Raw genomic sequence first — 14907 nt, 5'->3', positions numbered from 1 at the left:
GAATTAAAAATTTTAATGTATCCAATTTAGGGATAAGACTACGACAATTCCACTGAAAAACAGTGATATCTCCGACCTCTCTATTTAAATTAGACATCAAGAGAGATAATCATTGCAAGGAGGGGCCATGTTTGCATCAATTGTTGCAAAATTGTCTTTAACACTGGAAGCATTGAAATGACAATGGTTCTGATGGAGTCGGAAACATTAAAACACTTGAAGATTTGTTCCAAAAGGTCAGACAACTTTATAAATCCCGATTGGGAAGTTGAACTGGACGGAAAAACAGGGACAGTTTGGGTTTTTGATGTCGCCTCGAGTGCTGGGCCATTCGAAGGTGAATTATTCCCACGGAAACCAGGAGGAACCTGATTTTGCTTGTCCGCTGCAACGTGGCGAAGACATTTTGTGTGTTGATTGGTTGTTGTTGTTGGGCCAGTGGAGAAGCGCCCTTTAAAATATCCGCAAAAGTGCGTTTCGAGCGTTCCTTCAAAGATCGCTTCTGTTTCTCCCAGCGACTCTTGTAAGTTTCACAAACTGAGAGCTCGTGTGGGGATCCCCCGCAATATGGACATTTATGCTCAGTCGCACTGCAGGATTTCCCCTCATGTTGCTCTCCGCAAGTGGCACAGCGCTCCTTGTTGGCACAATAATCTGAAGTGTGACCAACTGACTTGCATTTTTGGCAAGTCATGGGCTTTGGCACGAAGAGTCGCACAGGCAATCTCAATTTGCCCACCATGACGTAGTCAGGTAGAGCGGAACCAGCAAAAGTTACTCGAAACGAGCCTGACGGCGTGAATTTAGTTTTTCCCTCTTCTTGGGATACTTTTCCTAGTTGGCGGCTGTCCAAAATTTTAACACCCACCAACGGGAGTCTTTTAAATTTACCAACTCCTTCTTTTATCATTTCGCACGTCAGACCAGTTTCAGTTACCACCCCCGAGATTTCTACGTCATGGGAGGGCACGTAGACGCGATACTCTAGGGAGAATCTCTCGTCGATCACAATTGCATTCGCGTGTTTCCGATCACTCACGACAACACGCAGTTTGTTCGGTCTAACCTTAGAGATTTCGACCACGGAGGAATATAATCTTGCCAGATCTTTCGAAACCTGAATGACATTAATTGCCTTTCCTTTTGGTTTAGGCCGTAAAAAAACAACCCATGGACCAGCTCCAAGTGCATCGTCTGGATAGACCTTGACACGAGGAGAGGAAACAACTGAGGGGGAGGACGAGGTCGATTGTTGAACGGGAGCGGTATCAGTAGGGCTGGGAGGCAAGTTCGGTAGTAGAGCGGAAGCGGGAGCGGGAGATTGAGGGGGCGAAGAGGAAAAGTTTGCCAATTTTCTTGAGGGGGGCTTGTTAAGGTAGATTACCTCTTTCTCTGAAGAGACATCTTCTGAGGGGGGAACACGTTTAAGCGACTTCCCAGCCCCCGTTGTAACTAGTGAGGAGGAAACAGTAGTTTCAATCTCCATGTCAACATGACCTTCTGCCATTACGGCAGATATAAAATAATATAATTCTTATTTTTTTTGTATTTCTAAACCTAATATATATTATACCTAAATCGCACACCAATGCGAATGAAATGAAGCGGTGTCCCAATCGAACCGCGTGGCAGTCGCTCGGCACAGATGCAACGGTATATCGCACCACAACACGATGATGGAATCGATGACGATGCTAAAGCACACACAGCGATGATACGGCACACGCACCGCGTCCCCCGTGGAGGACTTCTTCCTCACGCTGGTAGTGATTGCTGCTCTCCTCACTCGCGCAATAAAGAGAACCCCGTTAGGGCGAAATAACTTCACCAGCCACGAACTGATAACGGTATAATCTCCACTTTATAATAGACGCGAACAAATTTGCGACCGATGTCTTCGGACTGCGCGAGCTGAATCCAAAAAAAAATATATGTTGAATTCAATTGAATTCGAAAATTTTTTTTTCATTCAATCAATAATTTAATCAATATCGGCAAACCTTTTTTTGTGCGGTAGATATGGACCGCATAAAAAAGGTTTCCCCCGAGAAAATAACTCAAATCCACTCCGTTCCCCGTTTGATTTCCTTCTGTTTCCCTGCTTTGCGATGGAACAGTTTGCCTTTCCGGTTGCGCGTGGCTGTGTTGTGATTTTAGTTGCATGTCGAAATTTTTTGCTGTTAGAAATCATGTAATTTAGAGCATATTATGGAAGGATGGGAATGATTTAAGAAGTGGATAATTTAGCCGCTCATATGCTTTTTTTCGCACTGAAATGCATATAAACCAACGAAAAAAAATTAAATGGACAATAAGTTCGTCAAATATGCTTCTTCTCATATACCGCACAAAAAAAACGCACAAAACACCGCACAAAAACAGGTTTTCCTGTACAAACAAATGATTACTAAGCCAACGGTAGTCCTACGTCAATCTTGCAGTTATATCATAGATATGACCCACCCATTTTTTTTTTCAAAAATTAATGCTTTATCCTGCTAAAATGGTTACACTTTTAATATTAAAAGTATTGCCCATCGCTATTTACAACTTTTCACCATCTTTCTGGCAATTCACGGATCCCTTTGCGGAAATAATCGGCCGGTTTGTCGGCTAACTACGAATCGAACCAATTTTTGACTTCATCAAAAATGGCGAAGTGCTGGTCAACCAGGCCATGTTGCATCGATCGAAAAAGGTAGTAATCAGACGGAGCAATGTCTGGAGAATACGGCGGGTGGGATAGGACTTCCCATTTCAGCGTTTCCAAGTATGTTTTGACCGGTTTCGCGACATGCGGCTGAGCATTGTCGTGCTGCAAAATAACTTTACCATATCTTTGCTCGTATTGTGGCCGTTTTTTCTCAGTGAACGGCTCAAACGCATCAATTGTCGTCGGTAGAGATCCCCCGTAATGGTTTCATTCAGTTTTAGCATTCACTGAGGAAAAACGGCCACAATACGAGCAAAGATATGGTAAAGTTATTTTGCAGCACGACAATGCTCAGCCGCATGTCGCGAAACCGGTCAAAACATACTTGGAAACGCTGAAATGGGAAGTACACCACACCCAGCTGGTCCCACCAAATAGAGAACATAACCTTCTGGTCGTGAATATTCCGCGCGGCCGTTGTATCCATACGTTGCCCGATGTTTAGGATTGTCGTAATTGACCTACTTCTCATCGCCAGCAACGATTCGATGCAAAAAACCCTCTCTTTTATGCCGTTGGAGCAGTTGTTCGCACGTGAAAAAACGGCGTTCGACGTCTCACGGCTTCAATTCATACGGCACCCAATGTCCTATCTTTCGGATCATTCCCACTGCTTTTAAACGATCGGATATGGTTTGCTGAACTACTCCAAGTGTATTTGCAAGTTCTTGTTGCGTTTGTGACGGCTCTTGATCGAGTAAAGCCTCCAATTCTTCATGTTCAAACTTTTTTGGTGGTCCGAAACGTTCTTCGTCTTCCAAGTCAAAATTACCACTTTTAAATCGTGCAAACCACGTCTGACACGTTCGCTCAGTTGGAGCATGGTCACCATAAATTTCCACCAAAATGCGATGACTTTCAGCAGCTTTTTTCTTCATATTGAAGTAATAAGGTAATACTCCCCGCAAAAACACTCTCGTTGGTACGAAATTCGACATATTCGAAGTGGTAAAAAACTATATTGTTTACGCTTCAACTTTTTGACATATACTGAAAAAGACGCACAATGATAGTAGCTTTCTAGCGAATGTCTGGAAATTTGATTCACTGAAATAATAATCAAGTTACGCCATCTGTTGCAAAACCGAAGAAACTTACCGGTACACCTAATAATATTGGGACGTAATTGAAGAAAACGCAAATTCTGTCGGAAACCCATGTGATCTGTAATCTGAAACTAAAACTCGAATCATTTTATATCTGTACACACTTTTTATTTTACTCAGCGCTCCTAGTGGTCGGATCATGAGTGTTTTGACAACAGTTTGTTTCGAAAGTGTTTTGAAGATCGTCCCGTTCTGTTCAACCCGCTTCGTAAAACCGACGCGGTCTAGTTCAAAAGTCGCAATGTCATTAAAATTGCCTAAATCGATCGTGTGCAGCGTTCTCGAACATTTCCGTGAGCGGCATACTAGCGTTTGGCAGAAGCATAGAAAGCATCATAGAAGAACTATGGATCGGAAACTGAATTTTAAAGTGTTGAGAACCGTCGGATTTGTCAATAAATTCAATACCAGCCAAAGCACTGTCAGATGAATTAGTCTGCGAGCAGGATTTCAATCTTTTCGGGCCAGTAAGCAACCAAACAGCACACTGAAGCAGAATCTAGTGGCCAAAAGACGTGCTCGGAAGCTGAGGCTAACAGTTCGGCTGAAAAGTTTATAAGGTAGACGTCTAGATGGCGCCTCTTGCAAAAATGTACTTGAATATCACAAAGCACCATCTTTCAATGGATACGTGTCAAAATTTGACAGCAATCGATCGATTGGTTCGTGAGTTACAGCATTGAGAGTGAAGCTACTTTTGTTATTGTGAAAAAAAATGAAAAAATCACAAATCAATGAAGACGATGGAAAAATTGCATGAATTGGGCTTCCCTCAGATCCCTCTGCGACTATTTTTTGTTCGCAGACCAGAAGAAAATGCTCGCTGGCAAGAAATTTAAGACCGATGATGAAGTGATTATCGAAACCGAGGCCTATTTTGGAAAAACCGAAAGTGTATTATAAAAATTGTATCGAAAAGTTGCAAGATCGCTATAATCGCTGTGTCGCCCTCGAAGGTAATAATGTTGAATAATAAAATTGAATTTTGCCAAAAAATAGTTTTACTGTGTTACCTTATAAACTTTCCAGCCGAACTGTTACATGATGCTTCTTATGGACGACATACCATACGTGAAGTTGGATTATGGGAAGCCTCTCGGACAAAAGTTCTATGAAGCCACTGGTCGAGGTGATGTTCCTAGTAATGTTAAGATTCCTAGCGCCGGTATTGAAAAATTACGAAGCAAAAACAAGAAATCGGCTCAGGACCACCTGGAAGTCAATGGTCAACGGGCAACGTCAACGTTAATACACAAATACAAACTCCTACACACAGGTACGTGCACATACACACACACACACACACACACACCGATACGAATACATGCTTTAACACGTTCACGCCGCTGGCTGAGGACGGGAGTTAATCAAGACGTCTAATAGCACAATCAAATGTGCTCTTCCGATAGTGAGCGCCGCCCGATGAGCTAGACTTGTGCGAGCCATTGATGGTAAGCGCCGGTGTTGAATAATTACGAAGCAAAAACAGAATATCGGTTTAGGGCCACCTGTTCTGTGCCACCCCGGTTTTTGTTTCCAATAACAGCATACTGTGCACTACAGGCAATATAATTTCAAGATCAGCTGACTTTACTTTTCTGCACTTTCGGGGTTTTTTTTATGTCAATATTCAGATGTTTCCCAAAACATGCAGAGCTGATTCGCAATGCGCTTGCTTCAGCGACGCCATGATGTAAACAAACAAACTTTATGCAAACAAATATAAAACGAACGCCTGCTGTGTTTCTATACACTCTTAACGTGATTCAGCAAAATTCTGATATCTTGAACTGTTTTAACATTGGCACGTGCTGGATTAAATACTGAATTCTTAACAAAAATCATTTAACGATTTCATTTCTTTTTTCTGCGGATAATTTTTTTTCTCAAAACATTTGACGTAAGATTTTTTTGACATAGGACTATGTCTTTGTTTTCTATATAGGGCGATTACTCTACGAAAAATGTAAAGATTTATTAAGAGTTTTCAAACGCATATTACTCAAAATGGTTATTGCGACATATGTTGTTTTAGAAAGGAAATTTATCCAGATTTTTTTTTGCTTGAAACATGAACAGTGAATATAGTAAAAAAAAAGTTAACAATTTGACGATTTAATTGGGTATGTTTTCTTTCGATTGCATTATTCACTCGCTTCCTCCCCGACGCAACGAGCAATCTTTTTGCCTAAATTCGGGCGTTAGCTCATAATGCGTTGATGCGTAAAATGAATTATTTTCCATTTACCGATAATAGGCATTAATTTCATATAATATTGTATGTTGTCCAATCAATTTGTGCTCAATTTATGTTTTTATCGTGTAGGTCGCACTACAAACAATTTGTGTAATTGTGGTCCAAGATGTCATAATATCGAGAATATTGTTTGGTTATGTGAAAATGTAAAAAATGAATTTAAATGTCTGCTGATTTAATAGATCGAAAGGGTATACCCACTTAAATCAGATTATAATAGCTTGAGTAGTCGCGATCTATAAAGTTATTACAAACAATGTTCCGGACAACGTGGTAACGAAGGAGATAATGCTATTTTTATCCATAATATTTTTTTGTAGTCATAGATTGATTTGACTCAGGCTTATATTTATGTTTAAAAATGATACATGATGACTCTTTGTCTTCTTCTGCATGATTGAATGGCTTTAATGGTATTTTTGTGTACATTCTTGAACAGAATGCGGTACCGAATTCTACCACGTTATGTCATCTAACCCGTTTAAGGGATACAAGTACATACAGGAAACGGTTTTTCCAGAGCATCCATTTGATGTATCAAAAGAGAAAAAATACAGATTTTGAACAATGAAAAACTTAATTTAAAAGCAATTACTACACACAATCACAGTCCTATGTCGAGATCCCGTCCATGGCCCTAGGCTCAGCCCCATCAACTTTTTTTCGTCAAAGATGGATTCTATTAGCTCTATTAGCCAACTGCTAATCCTTCATTTGCCCTGCTTCATGTATCATGTATCTTTGTTGAATACCCACCTGGCAAACAAGCACTCTACAGTTATTTACCTGACGATGGGTCTAAATGTAGGGATCTTAACTTACATGCATGGCAAATGCTTGCGAATTAGTTTGGTTGGATATTGAACTTATAGGGGAAATGTGGTTACAATGAACACCCTAAGGAATATGCTCATTCACTGCGTCCACATACCGCTACAATCTCCGTTCTTCGAAGAATATTATAGCTTAACTAATTGTTATTTAAGATATCAAACGGTTTTTATTATAAAAAATAGAAATAGTACTTCAAATAAACATTGTTTTAGAGTGCGGTTAAAATGATCACCTGGTGATGGTAAAATGAACACCTATATATATATCATGTTAAATGGGTTAGATTCATACGTTGTTTCATGTCCAGTTTTGTTTGAATCATTATTGAGAAAGTAGGTATCCCTGAAATAATCTGGGCCTATTCACCTAGAGTAGTAATTGGAATTCTCATACGTACAAAAAACGTAGTAAAAAACACATAACGCTTCACATATTGAGGTTTGGTATTGTTTGGGGTGGCATATTTTTCCAGGGTCAAAGCCATAGAAGGAACACCTTGAAGGGTAACATGTGATAAGGTATATCAGCTCCAGAATACATAACATTGTAACTCGTTTTCCGGTGGTGGCTCATTTTGTTCCAAACAACAAAGTAATTTCGAATGCGAATTAATCTTTGAAATCAAACAAAATATCTTTTTACCACTAATTGAATATGTGAACAGTCGTCCAAACTGATAATTTGTCGAGAATAGCAGGTCGAATAACTTAAATTTCACGGGAAATTTCTTAAATACGATGCGCGCAAAATTATATCCGAATGGCTACCGTGAGAGAAATTTCTGTTTTATTTTTTTCTTTTCTACATTCGACAGTTTCATGTAAAACAGGGTGTCTTAAATAGCTTCATATGGTCTAAGAACAGAATAATCAAGAAGTATCGATTGGTTTTTAGTTGAATTATGCGAATTTGGGCACCGGTTTATTTTAACCTCATGTCCCCTATATGCATATAATACAAATTTTTTTTCATAAGTACGATACTTGTTATACCGAATTATGACTCAATCTGGCATGATAAACAAGTTGGGGATTTTCGCATGTTATACTATTTTAAATATACACAATGTATACTTTTATCGACATTATTCATGATTTAGATTGGAGCCTATTTTATATACGAATTAAAATATGCAAGTTCAACGATTCATTGTTTGCTGGGAAGACTGTTTTCAAGGCTAGAGACGTATGAACTTTGTAGTCTAAAGTATCAATAAAATTAACAAAACAACTTGTACTCGAGCGAGAGAATAGGACTCGAACCGTAGGTTCAATCCTAAAACATTTCATTGATTGTTTGGTTTTTGACGTAGGACTACGTCTTTCATTTCTATACTGGGGTGTAAGTTCAAAGTCTCGAAAACGAAAGCGTTACGCCGGAGAACGAGATTTCGAGCGTTAATAGCTCCTAAACAACTGAACGAAATGGTATTATAAATACTTCATTCGAAAGATAAAATGTCTACGCGTTATATGTTTGTTACCTTTTGATCCAAAAACTTGTTTCAATAGCACTAAAATTGTTTTCAAAACAGGCTATTGAAATCACACCAATCGGTATATAAGCGAGTGCCACTCTGAAATCCACTCAGTTATGATTGCGCAACGTTTGACGTACGATCGCTGGAATGGACTGGCGTGTACTTTTGTACTTTCTTGCGTTTCTGGAAATCTGAATGTTTCCATAACACAGACTTCAAAACCATGGGGCCTGTGAAAATCGGCATTGCAAAATAGATGCAAGTTGCGTGTACTTTTGTACTTGCTTGCGTTTCGTTTCTGCAAATCGGAATGTTTCCCTAACGCAGACTTCAAAACCATGGAGCCAGCGGAAATTGGCATAGCAAATTAGATGCAAGCAGCGGGTTCTTTTGTACTCGTTTGCGTTTTTGAAAATTGGAATGTTTCTCTAACACAGATTTCAAAAACAAGGAGCCTGGGGAAATTGGCATTGAAAAATAGATGCAAAGTACGGGTACCTTTGTACTCGCTTGCATTTTTGCAAACCTGAATGTGTTTTCCCAATACAGATTCCGAAATCAAAGAGTTTGGAAAATCGGCATTGCAGATACATTGAAGTCTGCAATACTTTTATACCCTTATGCATTTTTACACTCCGGAATTCGTTTTGTTAACACGGTCTACAAATACGGGTACAAATGTAACGCTTTGGCTCGATTATTCAAGACTGCATTGGAAGATATCTTTTCATGTCGCCAGCTCACTGAACTTCTACGCATACCGGTTGATGAGTTGATGATACCGGTTGATGAGTAGGCAATAACTATTTGCTGCGATAACTACCACCATAATGCATGGATTGACTTAAGTTGGGATTTGTTTGCAATTTAATTCGTAAATAGTTTCATTCATTCACTAGTGTAATCAATAATTTAATCAATACACACAAAAGATAGCTCTGCGCAGCGGCGATATCGTACCCAATGAGAAACATCCCAGGTGGGATTATTGGGGTATTTTTGAAGAAAGACAATTGATTACTAAGCCAATTGCAGTCCTACGTCAACCTTGCGGTATAACATAGGTATAACCCATCCATAGTTTTTTTTCAAGGCTAGAGGCGAATGAACTTAGTAGTTCAAGGCCTCTATAATAAACAAATCAATCAAATTAACGATACAAACAAACTGCCGGTATCCTCGTACCCGAGCGAGAGCTCGCCATGGATTGGTGGAGGGGGGGTTGCGCGTCCACTCTTGAGGTGGATAACCGTGGGACTCTCGTGGGAAACCCAGGACTTCTAGTGAGCCTTTTTCAATGCCAGAGGGCCACAATTCTTCAACTTTTTCGTTTCATAAACTATGCATACCTGGAAAGACAAGAAACCGGAAGCGAAATAGAGGAAGAATTATTGTTCAAAATTCAGATTATTAGAAATGAGGCATTGGGCCTTATTCCCGTATCCACGTACACTTACGTTCCCACTACGCTTACATCTCACTTCACTTTGTTGTACTTATTCCCGTTTCGTGAAGTGTAAAAATGAACTTCGTGTATTAAGTGGAGTGGATTCCAAAATGACCGCGTGTTCATTTCCAATGTCGTTTCTAAGAGAAACGTCAGTTGTATTTTGTTTTGTTTATCCTCGAGTTGTGTCGATACACCCAGAAAATGGATTACTAAAAAAAAGCTTCCAAATCTTTTGTAATTCAAACATTAGTAGAATGTACATATTTTCTGTAAATATTACCAATCGTTTGTAAAATGAATGTCAGATGCAATACACATCCCTACCAACGATTGATTCATTTTACTTCGCGTTGTTAGTAACTTTTACGATTGTCATTACTGGCAACCGCGAAGAAAATGTAAATATAACATTATTAGTCTAATTACCGAGTTGATGATTGAGTTGAACGGCACTACTTTCTGATATTGATTTCTTCACAGAAGAAGGTCGAATTAACCCGAATTCGGGACAGGTAAGTAATATTCTTGAAAATCAGTTCAATTTATGTTCTTTAATTAATATTGATACATATTGGATAGCAATGATTCGTCCTCGTCTGCTGCGGGAGAATTTGAAGACATTACTTCACTAATAAGGAATCTGGGTACTTCGAAACACAAAAACGAACCCTGTCGAGTCCTAGATTCATCTTTATGCTATTGGATTTGGTCAAGGACAACTTCATAAACGCTTTGCAGATTGTGATCGGTGGTTCGATCAATTGGATGTTTTCCGGATTCGTCACGACAGAGGTTCCGTATCCACTGAGGCTGCGCGTCAAGCCAATATTGCAACGGGGCATAGAGCAGGCCTCACCTAATGCCGCCAGGGTTTCGTCAGCTTCGTGATATTTCCCGATTGTGTTTGGCTGAGAAGTAATTACACGCTGGTTCTGGGAGAGGATAATGGTGAGAATTGAGTAGTCTGGGGTAGCTATTTGTGGTAATGATTGTGTATTTTTTCCTAATTTCTAGCCGTGGATCAGACCCAATCGATGCAGGATCAGATGTCTATAGTTTAGATAGTTCAATGAATAATTTAAAAAAGTTAGTTAGTTCAATAAATGAACAAATATGCATACAAAAGATCAATAAATTAAATACAATATATGCATTAAGGTTGGGTTAACATAACATGTTTAGGGTGTATGTTAAATCAACGTTGAACCGAATGCTTCTACTGGGTTATACTGGCTGATTTAACATTTGTTTACCATTCTTATCGCGTAATATGTACGAATCTGAGTCATGCGAATAGAATCAAATTGGTAGTCAAAAAGAAACCAATCGAAATGTCAATAATCAGGAAGGAAAAAAGTTTCTTTTCTTAAAATAAACCACATAGAGAAAGTATCTACCTTCGCAGGTTTCCTTAAAATAACTCTTAGCCTTCGTAATTAGGCTTAAATAAACACGCGTGTTGAATAAGAGAATATATCGTCAGTTTGATTAGGTTTGGAGGAAATTTCTCGGTTACCTTCTCAGGTTTCCCAAAAGTAACTCTCAATCGGCAGAATTGAATTTTCATACAAAATACACGAATATTAACGGACTTTATCGACGATTGGTTTAGAAGAGTTCGATCGGTTACCTTCTCAGGTTTCCCTAGAATAACTCTCAGTCACCACAATTGAGGTTAAATACACACTACGCTATGAATAAGAGAATATATCGCCAGTTTGATAAGGTTTAGAGGAGTTATACTGGTTACCTTCTCAGGTTAACTATCCACAGTTAACTCTCCCTCATCGCGACTCGAGTTCGCGGGATGAAAAATACAATATATAGCTAGTCAAATAATTATTTTCTCTGCCGCGTGTCGTTTTTTTTTATTAATTCGTTTATTTTTACAGGCTCAGTTACTTAAGTTTAAAGGAGCCGAATTCTTAAATATAATTTAAAACTATATATATAAACAATTTTTCTTACATCTATGGTTAGTAAGGTGGAAAACCGATTACTCGTGGTGTACTCGAGTTTAGGAGGGTGACATATTTTTAGGAGAAGGATGGGGTATAAGGAAACTGTAACAATGTTGATGAACACTCAATTCTTAAATCTGTTCGTATATCTATAGTGTTTTTACATTTCAACTTATTCTACTATTTATAGCAAGGGGACGAATTACCCGCAAAGGAAGGAAAGGAGGGTATAAGGACATAGGGACAATCACACACGAAGATCGATAGCTTTAAGGAAAACATATATATGGGACATGTAATCAAGATCTAACCGAGCCAACACATCTCTCACCGGCACATTGGGCTGTCTTCCTCGGGCCCGAAGGGATGCCGCGTGTCGTGACATACAAGAATTTCAGACTTTTTTTTTTTTTCGAATGGTCGATAATTCGCGTTTACTTAATCACATCACTTACCGCAGTGAATCCTGATTTTTCTTAACCATTCCCACTAACAACTATCCCTTCCATGATAAACGCTAGGGAACCACGCTATAGAGGCGACCCTTCTGGCCTTCGGGCGGTGAATATCATACTAACATTCCTTCCCTTCCCCTGGGGACTGTAAGGACGTGGCCGGCGTCGTTATTGACCATTTAAAGCTCGAATCACCGAAAATTGCACAATCATTCTCGATTTGCTAGTCCCAAGCGTAATTTTGTGTGTTCTTTGTGCAATTTGGTTGGTTCATGTCAATCACGGAGAGCAACTACGAATTGTACAGTCTACCCAAGCTCAAGCTCAATAAACCACATAGAGAAAGTATCGTTATGAAAGACAAAAATAATCTAATTAAATTAAATGAAAGAACTACATTTTTTCATCAATCAATGCGAGCGTTTGAAACCATGAAAGCACAACTGACAATTCGGTAGATTTGCAGAAATTAGTTTTGGTATTTTCAGAAATTTCAGTCTTATTGACTTCAAAACTCCTCTAAGCTTAATTGTACTTCAATTTTACTTCTCGCCAAATGTTAGGTTTTAATTATTTCGAACACTAGAGTTGTATTATTTGAACTTTTTCCTTTCTAAAAATACGAATTACCCAAATTAGAACCTTTATTTCAATTCGGTCACAAAAGGTTAATAAACAAAGCCCGAGTGATGAAAACGTTTGCTCTTTTTATATGAGAAACGTTTGACAGCATGGGGGAAAAAAGCTGTAAGAATTTTTTTTCAACCAAAATGCACTTGAAAAATAGGTAATATTTGGTAATATTTACCAAAAAACTCGTCATATATACTAACTTTTTGGGAGAGTGTATGATTATGATGAGCACGGGGAATCGCTCTGTTTACACAAGCGAGAGCGTGAAGTGTAAACCAGAATAACATCGGTGGATGAACTTGGTGTATTCATAATGAATTCAACCAAATGTTTACAGTGGCGTGCAATCCGGAATAAGGTTGTACTCACTCCACATTGTTTTCACTTGTAGTGTATTCGGGAATAGGGCCCATTCACTTTTGACGATTGCAGCGTCACCAGTTGTCATGTATTGTGAGCAAATGAAGATGCACGATGAAACGTTCTTAAATGCTGACTCCAGTTGTCAAAAAAATGGGTGGGTTATATCTATGATATAACCGCAAGGTTGACGTGGGACTACCTTAGCGTAGCAATCATTTGTTCGTATTAATTAAATTTTTGATTGAATGAAATAATTCCCGAATTCAATTGAATTCAATATATTTCCTTTGTGAGTAAAAAGATTGTATATAAGTTCAATTAATGCATTGTGATAGATTATGTTCTTCATTACAAATAAATTTGATGAACGTCCTTTTACGTTTTATATGATGCCTATGACTACCAAAATATGTAAACGGAAGAATTATTAAACGATTATTTTATTTTACGTTTCCTTTTGAAGTTTACATCTCTCAAGTGTACGTACTTCTCGAACCGCGAATTTGCTTGATTTTATGAACTTCATGCACTCAGTTTCGATTTTGACATGTATGTCGAACGTATATTGTTTAATCAATAGGCGTCATCGCAGCAATTGGTTATCAACATCTTGTCTGATCATCAAATGGCATGCGCAGGAATTCAGTGAGCAAAAGCTACGAAGGCATATCCTTCAATGCAATCTTGAATAACCGAGCTAAAGCGTGGTGTTCGTACCCGCTTTTGTAATCCGTATTAGGAAAACACTTTTCGGAGTGCAAAAAAAACATGCGAGTGCAGAAGTACCCCCGGAAGACCGTTTTAAGGAAACATGTTCTAGTTTGCACAAAGGCAAGCGAGTACAAAAGTTTGCATTTATTTGCAGAGCCGATTTCCCCAGACATCTTGGTTTTGAAGTCTGTGTGTCAAACACATTTCAGTCGGAACAAGATGTCCCCGAGTTGCATGAATTTGCAATGCCAATTTCCTCAGACACCTTGGTTCTAAAGTCTGTGTTGGGGGAACACATTTCAGTCGGAACAAAAACACCCCCGACTTGCATGTATTTACAATGCCAATTTCCCTAAGCTCCATGTATTTGAAGTCTGTGTTAAGGCTGATTTAGACGATGCCAGTCAGCGCTCTAGTTGAGGTATCCAGTGAACAGAGAACAGACACTCTGTCCAAGTTACTTGTACCAGTATCGAACAAGTAATTGGCCTCTAACTTGAACAGAGTGTCTGTTCTCTGTTCACTGGATACCTCAACTAGAGCGCTGACTGGCATCGTCTAAATCAGCCTTTAGGGAAACATATTTCAGTCGGAACAAAAACACCCCCGACTTGCATGTATTTACAATGCCAATTTCCCTAAGCTCCATGCATTTGAAGTCTGTGTTAGGGAAACACATTTCAGTCGGAACTAAACTTTCATGTATTTGCAATGCCGATTTCCCCAAGGCTGCTTGGTTTTGATGGCTCTGTTAGGGAAACCGTAGATCGGGCCAATCAAAATGAGGCAGTTAGGGCGTTTAGATAACGCTTAACATTTTACTGTTATTCAGTTGTTTATCTAATGAAAAATAACATTTTATTAATTGCGATAGAAGCGTAGAAATATTCCCTATCAATTGATGCAAACATCTTTCCGATCCAGTAATAAATGTTCGAGTTATA

General features: G+C 38.9%; 1 pseudogene; it reads left to right on the top strand.

The window, feature by feature from the left end:
* Positions 1 to 819: 819 nt before the first annotated feature.
* LOC129774870 (ER membrane protein complex subunit 3-like) lies at positions 820 to 10886 on the top strand (annotated as a pseudogene).
* Positions 10887 to 14907: the final 4021 nt, after the last annotated feature.

Source organism: Toxorhynchites rutilus, chromosome 3, assembly GCF_029784135.1.
Source record: "Toxorhynchites rutilus septentrionalis strain SRP chromosome 3, ASM2978413v1, whole genome shotgun sequence".
Classification (NCBI taxonomy): Eukaryota; Metazoa; Arthropoda; class Insecta; order Diptera; family Culicidae; genus Toxorhynchites; species Toxorhynchites rutilus.
The sequence above is the reverse complement of the archived record's forward strand: the minus strand, read 5'-3'. Positions and strand labels throughout refer to the sequence as shown.